This window comes from Tasmannia lanceolata, unplaced genomic scaffold (genome assembly GCF_043159265.1).
Source record: "Tasmannia lanceolata isolate RefF3 unplaced genomic scaffold, GAP_Taslan_0.1 ptg000008l, whole genome shotgun sequence".
NCBI classification, from domain to species: Eukaryota; Viridiplantae; Streptophyta; class Magnoliopsida; order Canellales; family Winteraceae; genus Tasmannia; species Tasmannia lanceolata.
In genome coordinates, this window is record NW_027518685.1 from 36115883 (window position 1) to 36126198 (window position 10316).

The following is a 10316-nucleotide window of genomic DNA, read 5'->3' on the forward strand; positions in this document are numbered from 1 at the left end:
TTCCTCAGTCTATTAAAAAATAGTCTCTTACTCCTCTTTGGGATCCATACAAATATGGTTGCTGATTCTTTGGGAAACCGTACAAAGACAGTATCTCATTCTGATATCTCCTTCCTCGTGGGCTTGTACAACTACGTTGTCTCATTTGTATCGAGTCCGTACAGCCGCGGTCTCTTAGCCCTTCGAACCCGTACAAATATAAGGCCTCATTCTTTTTGAATCCATTCGAAATGATATCTCGTGTCCTTTGAATCCATATAAATATGTCTGAGCTCATTCAAAAATGATGCTCCGTTCTCTTTAAACATCTTTCAAAAGTCATCCATTATTCTCTATAAAACCATTTGAAAATGGCGTCTCATTTCCTCTGAAACAGTTAAAAAACGGTATCCCTTTCCCTCCGAAAATCCGTTTGAAAATGGTATCCCATTTCTTCTGTGCACGTTCGAAAACGGCGCCGCATCATAATCATCTTTTGTTCTGGATTGCAAGATTTTTGCACCTAGAGTAAATCTAATTCTCCGTTATTCTAAATTGTCATCTCATGGTGTTTAGGGTAAGTGATTTTGATATATGTTCAAATTCTAGGATTTCATTTAGGGTCTTGCATTAAGTTAGGTTGCAATGTGTCTACGGAGTCCTTTGTCGATCAAAGCTACGCAAAACGGCACTGTCACTTTTGCTTTGGTATTCGATGACTACGTCATCTCTACCAAAGAGGGGCATCTGTAGACACCCCATTTTGCTCCGCTTTAATCAACAAAGAAGTCAGCGTTTTGCTATCCATTTTTCAGTGTTTTCCATTCCTGTGTCCGCCTCTTAACTTTTCTCGATCTTTTTCGATCATTTCTGCCGTGTTTCGCATTTTCCCGATAAGTGTTGCGAAGGGTTATTCACGAGAATCCGAGCAAGAGAGAATTTGGACCCATTCGGTAGGCCCGCATTGAACATTTGTTTGGGTTTGGATCAAACAGGGGGCCCACGTATTGTTTTAATGAAGAATGGGTTTTAAGCCTATTCAGATAACCCTTGAAGACAATTCAAGGAGCACAACAAATTTATATTGAGGTCCATTAATTGAGTGGCTCAGATCATCCCATGAAAAATGATTTGTGGGCCCAACCCATTCGCATTGCCGCCCACTAATTGGGCAGATTGGATCATCCAATGGCTTATTTGTGGGGTATGACCATTCATGTTGTGACCCATCAATTAGGTAGTTCGAATCATCCTATGGAGTGAGGCATGTTATTTTATGCAAGCACAAATTTTAATCACAATGGCGAATTCGGTCATGTGTAGGGCCCACCTTTTGATGCATCATGTCCTACATATCAGGATTTATAGTAGGGCCCACTGTACCCCCAATTACATACATCATATGGATGATCACAAGGTTTGGTAATTCCACCACCTAATAAATAAATTCGGCAATGTTTGGGGATTCCCTATGTCATTATTTTGAAAAGGAAATTTTTTAAGAAAAACATGGTGTAAATTTACTCTCGGTCATTGAATATTTTTGGAAATATCTTCTCCCTTTCTAGAAATAATATTCGAATATTCTCTTCATGGGTGATGGGTTTTACCAAGACACTAAACTTGAAAAGAAAAAAAAAATTTAAGAGGAAACTTTCTCAAATAAGAATGAGAGGATTGGTCTTAAGACAAAGAAAGGATACACCATTAGAGGGAGGAGGAAAAACAAAAAAAGAAAAGAAAAACTCTGATCTGTTGGCCAAAAAAAAAAAAACAAGCTCTGTTTTCTCCTCTTGCAGAAGAATAGCGGCTTCGTCTCGGTGAGGAGGCAACCTCTCTCTGTCTCGGTGATCTCCTAACATCTCTCTCACACAGCATCCCATTTCCCCTACATCTTCTCTCCATTCTCAGCCTTCTACCTCTCTGTTCCTCTCCTCTCGCTCCCTACAGCCCTCTATCTCTATGAAATAGCCCCACAAAATCTAAACTCTACTTCAAGGAAAAACAGAGTGTCGGCTTTCTGTCCTTTCACAAAATTACAGAAAAACAGAGCCTCGGTGATAAAAAAAAAAAGACAGATAGCTTTGTTGGGATTGGGCTGTGGGAAGATGGCCTCGCTTGGTTCTCTCTCGATCACCACTCTCCACAGACCTCTACCTCCGCAGCCTCCTCATCTTTGGCCTAACTCTTCTCTCTCTACCTCTCTACCCCTCAATTTCTCACTCTCTTTCACTCTCGCTCTCTATCCTTGTCTCGCTCAACAAACAGAGTCTCCCATTATCTCTATTTTATTCTCTCTCTCTATCTCTCTCTCTCTATCTTTATCTGTCTCTCTCAAGTCTCTCTGTTATCTCACTCTTACTCTCTCTATCACTCTCATTCTCTCTATTTCACTCTGTCAATATCTGTCTCTCTCTCTTCACAATGAGAAAAAAAACAACAAAGAAAGAAAGGGAAGAAAGGACATCGGATCGAGCGTCGGTGAGATTTTTCGAATTTTTCGGTTCTTGGATTCGGCGAGGATCTCTATCACAGGTAGGTGCACAATCCTCAGATTTTTCCAGGATTATTTGGTATTTTTTTATATATTTTGCATGATTTTAACATTTAATTGAATTTAATTCAATATTATATGTGTGTGCTAAAAACCATGATCTACATGAGTGTTTCAATTCTGATTCGTCCCGAAATTTAATACACTGATCTATTTAAATAGACAAAAATAACCATTGGATCGGATCGGACATTGGATCAAAGGATTTTGAAAATTTGAGTGAAGAATGGAATTTCATTTAAAATAATGGCTGAGAAATTACAAAATTCAAAAAAATAGCTATCTCAGGATGATTGATTTTGTGGAATTTTAAATTTTTCTTGTATTCATCACATCAGAACAAGATTAAAGGACATTTTCCAGAGTCGTAATTTTCTCAAAAAGCATGTTTTAAAAATAGAAAACTCTTCAAAAATATCTGTTTGACGAAAAAAATTATATATACTAAATAGATTCCAAAATTATTACAATTTTGTGAGAAACTAATATGGTACTGATACATTCTACCATGCATTTTTAAGAATTTTTAGATTTTTATTGGTATATTATTTGATGTTTTCTTTGAAAATAATCAGATTTTGTGATATTTTTTACTGACATCAAATCACAATTAAAATTCTCCACATTTTTACAGTAGTCTTACATTCCATATTTCTTGCTCCTGTAAAATTTTCAATTGATTTAGATCTTGTTTCTTAGAGGATGTAGTGTAAATTCATAATCTGGGCATATCTTACTACTGTAGAAATTTCAATGAATTTAGATTTCTATTTCTAGTGGTTTCTGTGTTATTTTTACAATCTGGTCATATTGTTATCTAGCATGGTTGACTAGGATTTCATCACCTGGTGCCTCTGTGCTAGAGAAGCATTCCACCCTTAGCCTAGCACCTTATGGTGCGTAAACGGATCTCTTGTTCACGTACTGATACGCCGGACACTCGTACAGTATATCGAACATGGATTCGCGCTAAGGGAACTCTTGGCCTTACCCTTAGATTAACCCACACATGCATGTAGTATACGAACACATGTGCATCACATGTGTGAGCCTAGCTTAGGATATCCTACCCATTTGTGTCTAGATTAGGCCGTAGTCCATCTTCCAATGGCTATGATCGGTCCTTAGGTACACAAACAAAGTCATGAGTCGAGATCCTCTCTCCACTCCGCTAGATTAGGATTAGGGTTTGATGCCTTCAGGTAACACTGTTAAAATGTGCGAAGATTAAAAACTTTCCCTTTGGGGTTAGGATATAAATCCCATCATTTCTAAAGATCTCATAGGGTTAGTCATTCATGATCTATCCGTTGAAAACAATCTTATGCTATCTCACCTCATCTCTTGATCGTGCACCTTTCAATCTTCTATCATGTGATTCGATCATGTATTCATACTTTCTTTGTACTGGCAGGAACTTATCCCAATCTCGTGTCCATGTAATCTTGATCATTCTCGTATCCCTTCTCTTGGCTTACAGGCACCATGTCTACTCGTACAATTCTTGATTTGATCCGTGGTACATTAAGAGAATCTCACATCTATGCCATAAGTGAGCAAGAGAAAAATCTCTTCGGCTACGTGGCAACCATTAAGCTCGATTGGGGATTACTCTATGCTGCATCAGAGTGTTGGGATCCCGATCATCATGTCTTCCGTTTTGGCAACCAAGAAATGTATCACACCTTTGAAGAATGGTGTGCCTTATTGGAATATCCTGTGGATGGCCCTCTGGTGAAGCCATCCTGTGTACCAGATTATCGTCCTTTGGTCCTTCGCTTGATGAATAATCCAGATGAATCCATGAACTCTTTCATGAAAGGCCAAGAAGTGTCCATGCAACAACTGATTGACATTCACCATCCTGTTGGACACATTGGTGCTGTTGATATTCAAAAAGCCCGACGTCGCGCTTTGAGATTCTGCTCATTTGCTAGGTTCCTCACTGTCCAGCCTTCTCGCTTTGCGTCAGCTGTTCTTTTGGACCTCGTTGATCAAATGGATCGTGGCGCCAATCCAATTCCTACTATACTTGCAGAAACCTTCAATGGATTGGATGATATGGCTCGCCTTCATGCCAGCTCAGGTCCAGGCTCTTATGTTCGCTCCTTCGTTGGGTCCTTCTCAGGATGTCCTGCATTACTCCAGGTGTGGTTGTGCCACAAGCTAAAAATTGCAGCTCCTGTGCATTTCGATCACACGTCATACACCTTCAGTGAATGGCGTCATGATGCTTCTTTCGATCATAAAAGCGATTGGGTTGAGTGGTTAAATTCTCGTCAACAAGATCAGATTCGTTGGCAAATTCCTGGAATCCAAGAAGCTGTCTTAAACACCAGAGAAGCTAACTACGTTCATCTTCTTGGTCTCAAAAAGACTTCCTTTTATGTTCCTGCCAGGATTCTGCGTCAGTATGGAAGGGAGCAATCCATTGTGCCTCCCCTTCATCATTTCTATCCGCCTGAGGATCTCAAGCCCAGGATTGTCAAAGCCGTTTCATCAGCTTGGGATGTCAAAATCATCAAACCTTTAAAGGAGTCAGTTGAGGAAGATTATCGTCCAAAGAAGAGGTCTAGAAAGAATGCTTAGTGTCATGTTTTATCTTATCAGTTTATCTTTGAAATATTGAATCATGTACTCAAACTTTAATGATTGATCAATAAAGTTCATCTTTCCCTCTCATTATCTGGGTCTATGCGTACATCATTGTCTACTTCTTTCTGATTTTAAAATATGTCTTTCAAATATTTCAGGGCAGTAAACATCATAGCTAACCCTACTACTCCTTGGGTTCCGATCTCTTCACGATTGGAGAGGAAATCTGTATCCCCACCACCTTCTCTGAGAACCCCAGCATCTCCTTCTTTCCCGTCCTCATCCTCACCAATGGCAGACAACCAAGATGGCCTTCCACCCTCTGCTATTACCGATACTCTTACCTTGATTCTCCAGCAGCTTCAAGAACTCAAAGAAGAGAACCGAGTTATCAAGGCTCAGCTTTCTGAGAAGATGGGACCGTCGTTGTCCAAAGATAAAGGGCTCATGCACCATACAGCTACTTCAGCCGCACCTGCCCAGCTAGTATTCATTCCCATCCCTGATAAAACCGAAGAAGATTTGGAAAAAGAGCAGTACAGTGAGGATCGCAGTAGGCTTTCTCAGTCCATGGTTGATAAGACAGTTATGGAGAAATTAGAAAGTCTTACCAAGAAGGTTCAAGACATCCAGTTTCAAGACCAGGGTGGTTTCAATCCAAGTGACCTTACACTGTTTCCCGAAATCCGTCTCCCTGCTAATTTTCAAATGCCAGATTTCGACAAATATGACGGTGTGGGTTGTCCAATCACCCATTTACAGATGTTTACCATCATGTGTCAGCCTCAAGGCTTATCTCCTGAGCAAATGGCTCAATTGTTTCCGGTTTCCCTAACCAAGGTCGCTAGAAGGTGGTTCATGGTCCTAGACAAGACTTGTTATAGGACATGGAAAGACATCGGTGAGCAATTCATCAGGCAGTTCAAATATGACGATGGGACAGAAATTACTAGAAAGGATTTGGAAATGACCAAGCAAGATTCGAGGGAATCTTTTCTAATTTTTGTGAAGAGATGGAGAAGACTAGCAGCTCAGATGATGGAGCGCCCGTCTGAGGAAGAGCAAGTTCAAATAATCATGAAAAACATTTCCCCCCAACTCCAGTATCACATGTCATTGCAATATTATCCAGATTTCAAGCACTTCATTGTGGCAGGCACCCAGATAGAGGAGGCTATGGCTCAAGGTGTATTCAACCGTAGCAACCCAAATCCCAGAGATTTCAAAAAGTCCCCTCCAGCCCAAGTCAGTAGTATCTCTCGTTCCAGTGCTCAGTCCTCTAAGTCCCAAGAACCTCTAGTAATGGACTATGCTCAACCCACGACCGCACCTCGGCAACAAACTCGGGTAGAATTTACCCCTCTTCCCATTCCATCTTCAGAGGTGCTTAAGCAGTGTCTTGCTTCAGGTCGCATAACCCTACCTGCCATCTGTCCTCCCCCAATCCTCTACCTGCAAATTGGCGAGCTGACCTACACTGTGAGTATCACAGGGGTCCTGGTCATCTTACTGACAACTGCATTGCCTTGAAATTTAGAATCCAAAAACTCATTGATGAGAAAGTCATTGCATTCCAGCCAAGACCCAATGTTACCCAAAACCCGCTACCTGGTCATGCTAATCCTCCTGCTGCCGTTAATGCCTTAACCATAGGAGATTCTGAATTTGACCCTCTCACCCTCATATGTGCCTTAGAACCCATTTCTGAACCCCAGATCATCTTCTGTGATGAATCATACCTAAGAGAGTCTGTACCTCCCTTGGTAATCACCTATGAGCCACAAGTCCCTCAAATTATTACTTATGATGAGCCAGAATTGGATGAAGTCAGACATGTTACAAGGGGTGGAAGAATTTTCAAACCTGCTGAATTGAGAGTCGAAAATCCAGGGGCATTGGCTCGAGGTGAGGAGCCGCAATATGTGAAAGACCCAGATGATGAAGTTGTGCAGCAACTGAAGAAAACTCAGGCCGTTATATCTGTTTGGGGATTGTTGATAGCATCAAAGAAACACAGAGAAGCCGTGTTAAAAGAATTGAATACCACACAGGTATCCTCAGAAATATCTCCAGAGCAACTAGCTGAAGTTGTTGCTCTAACTCAGGCCACCAGGGTCATCAGTTTCTCAGATCAGGAGCCGCCTCCTCAAGGTCAGAATCATGCTAGAGCTCTTCATGCCACTATTGTCTATGAAGGTAAGAAAGTACCGTCTGTGTTAGTGGATAACGGATCTGCGTTGAATGTGTGTCCGTTGAGAACTGCCGTTACCTTGGGTTTTGGCCCCACTGATTTTGCCGAATCAACCCTTGGAATCCTCGCATATGACAACACCCACAGGAATGTGGTCGGGGTCCTTACCACTAAAATTGTTGTAGGTGGTCAAGAATTTGAGGTTGAGTTTCAGGTTATTGATATCAAGGCCTCGTTTAATATGCTTCTGGGACGGCCCTGGTTGCATAAGGAAGGCGCTGTTGCTTCAACCCTTCATCAAAAATTGAAGTTCACCAAAAATGGAAAGTTGATCACTATCAGAGGTGACGAAGAGCCAGAAATAGGACAGATAACAGGAGAAACTCTGATCCTTCCAGCTGCAAAAGCAGAAGACTACAACTTGAATGGTTTCGCGTTCGACTTTGCTGCTATTTCCTATGAAGAGGCCTCTCGAGAGGAGTTGTGTTTACCTTTTGCCATCAGTCCTGTGGTTGCCAAGATGATGACAAAAATGAATTACTTTCCTGGTATGAATTTGGGCCGTGATCCAAGCAAGGCATCTCACTGGCGCCCAATCAAAGCAAACCATGGAATTTTTGGTCTTGGATATGTACCTACTGAAGAGGAGGAAGAAGCCATGGAAGAATTGTTGAAATTGAAGGAAGAAATCCGCCGCACCGGAAGGGTGCTCCCAATGGCTCCATATTCCTTATCGATGAATGGTCACTTTATCAAAGAAGGCGAGACTTCTCCATACTATGGGTTTTCTGAACCATGGTATGACTCGGTGACAGGAATCATAATACCTGGTTTTGAAATATTTAGTGGCCTTGCTCTCCCAGAAACAGAACCACCGGTATGTTATGTTGAGAAAACTGTTGAGGATTGGTTAGTCTACCTTGAGCAGGATGTGTTGGGGCCCTTGTTTGAAGAAGATGTGCCTGATGTTGCTTGGCAGGAGTTGCCAGTTTTAGACTATTCTGAAGAGCAAGAAGAAACAAACTGTGAAGATGTGCTAGTAGCAGTTATTCAGAGCGATGATACCTTTACTGAACCTCAGAGTCAGATTGCACCTGCAACAGAAAATCTTTCAAACTGGAGTTTTGATGTTTTTCCTGCTTATTTCATTGCTAAGTCGAGTCCAGTCAAGTCGGTTAAATCCGTGTCAGTGCCTAGTCCAGGCGAGTCATTTTCTGATTTTATTTATAATGTGAATCCTGAGCCTGTTCAGGATGAGTCCAATGATAATGATGTAATTTCTTTCCAGTCAATGAAATCTGATTCTCATTATGTCTCTGTGTTTGCTTCTGACTTTAATAATGATAACACTCCCTCCTCAGACGAGGAAGAAGGGATCGACAAAACTCCCCTTGAATTGCAGCATATGCTCAAACAAGAGGAGGAGCGCCGAGCCCAGCCTCTTAAAGATGAAATCGAAATTATAAACATCGGAACAGAAGATTTAATACAGGAAATACGAATTGGAAATACTCTATCTCCTGAAGAGCGTGATGAATTAATAAACCTACTTAAAGAATATAAAGAAGTTTTTGCCTGGTCCTACAAAGATATGCCCGGGTTGAGTGAAGACATTGTTCAGCACAAGCTACCTTTGTTACCAGGAATTAAGCCTAAAAAGAATAAGCTAAGGAGAACGAAGCCCGAGTGGGTCTTGAAAGTAGAGGAAGAGGTTACTAAGCAGTTGAACACTGGGTTTCTGCAAGTGGTGGAATATCCAGAATGGCTCGCAAATATAGTACCTGTACCAAAGAAAGATGGAAAGGTAAGAATGTGTGTAGATTTCAAGGGATTTGTACAAGGCAATTTCCCTCTACCACATAACGATATCCTGGTAGACAATATGGCCGGGCATGAATTACTATCTTTCATGGATGGTTTCTCGGGCTACAATCAAATTATGATGGCACCCGAGGACATGGCTAAAACCTCGTTCATTACACAATGGGGGACATATTTCTATCGGGTAATGCCATTTGGTCTTAAGAATGCCGGTGCGACATATTAAAGAGGAGCTATAGCCTTACTCCATGACATGATACATAGAGAAGTCGAAGTTTATGTTGATGATATGATTGTAAAAGCCAAGGAAATGAGAGATTACATCCTGAACCTTAAGAAGTTCTTTGAAAGAATTCTCAAATACCAGCTTCGCCTGAATCCTATCAAGTGTGTATTCGGGGTTACCTCTGGTAAGTTGCTAGGATTCATGGCGAGTCAAAGGGGCATAGAGGTAGACCCTCAGAAGATTAAGGCTATCCAGGAGATGCCGCCGCCTAAAACTGAGAAGGAAATTCGGGGATTCCTAGGAAGGATACAGTTCCTAAGACGATTCATCGCTCATCTTACATCAACTTGCGAACCCATCTTTAAGCTCTTAAAGAAAAATACTTCCAAAGAATGGACGGAGGAATGGCAAGAGGCCTTTGAGAAGATAAAACAAAGTTTGGCTGAACCACCAATAGTAGCACCAGTAATACCAGGGCATCCATTGCTGCTTTACTTGTCAGTAACAGAAACCACAATGGGTTGTATGTTAGCACAGCAAGATCCAGAAACTAAGCATGAAAAGGCTGTATATTATCTTAGTAAGAAGATGTTGGAGTATGAACAGAAGTACACTGTCCTAGAAAAAACCTGCTTAGCCTTGGTTTGGGCTACTCAGCGACTCAGGCATTACCTTTTATCACATAAGGTCTTGCTTTTGTCAACGATGGATCCTCTGAAATATCTCTTTGAAAAACCAGCCCTGACAGGTAGGACTGCCAGATGGTTATTATTGTTGTCTGAGTTTGACATCACCCATGTAACCTAAAAATCAGTAAAGGGCCGAGCCATTGCTGAACAATTGGCAGAAACACCCCGAGAAGAAAATCAGCCTTTCAAGCCGATGTTCCCAGATGAAGAGATCATGATGATAGAAGATGAATACCCAGAAACTAGTTGGACCCTCTATTT